Genomic DNA, 594 nt, shown 5'->3' on the forward strand with positions numbered 1-594 from the left:
CAGGCGCCTCCCGGCGGCTCCGGGCGGGGGCGGGCCAGCCTCTGCCGCTCATGGGGCAGGGGCAGCCTGGGGGCCTCCTGCAGTGCCGGCTGGGTCCCGGTGCCCACACGGGTGGGGAAGGGCCCCCCCCCAACCCCTTACTTCCAGTGACTGGGGGTTCTTGGAGGGCAGCCGGGCTGTGCTCGGCTTGGAGGGGCAGTGGCTGGGCCCTGCTCCCCGTGGGGTTTTTTTAGCCTGAGGGGTTTGGGGTGCAGTGCTGATGGTGCCAGAGAATTAAACCCTGAAGCAGCAATAACAATGTGATGCCCTGCCTGTGCCAGTGCCGCCGTGCAGAGGCGTGGGGCCGGACCCTCCGCAGTTCCCAAGCACTCCCCAAAACTGGGTGTGGAGCCCTGGGGGTGCAGGGCTGTGGGGTGGCTACACACGGGGACTGTACAGGGTGTCAGAAAGCAGACAGGGTGAGCTGGGTTTGGGGCCGAGAAATGCAGACCAGGTCGTCTGGGGGTGGAGAACAGGCTCGTGTGGCTGATTTTGGGGCTCAGAAAGAGCTTGAGTCGTGCGTTTTCAGGACCTGAAAGAGGGGACTAAGTCGTG

The sequence above is a fragment of the Egretta garzetta genome, unplaced genomic scaffold, assembly GCF_000687185.1.
Source record: "Egretta garzetta isolate BGI_Z169 unplaced genomic scaffold, ASM68718v1 scaffold392, whole genome shotgun sequence".
NCBI classification, from domain to species: domain Eukaryota; kingdom Metazoa; phylum Chordata; class Aves; order Pelecaniformes; family Ardeidae; genus Egretta; species Egretta garzetta.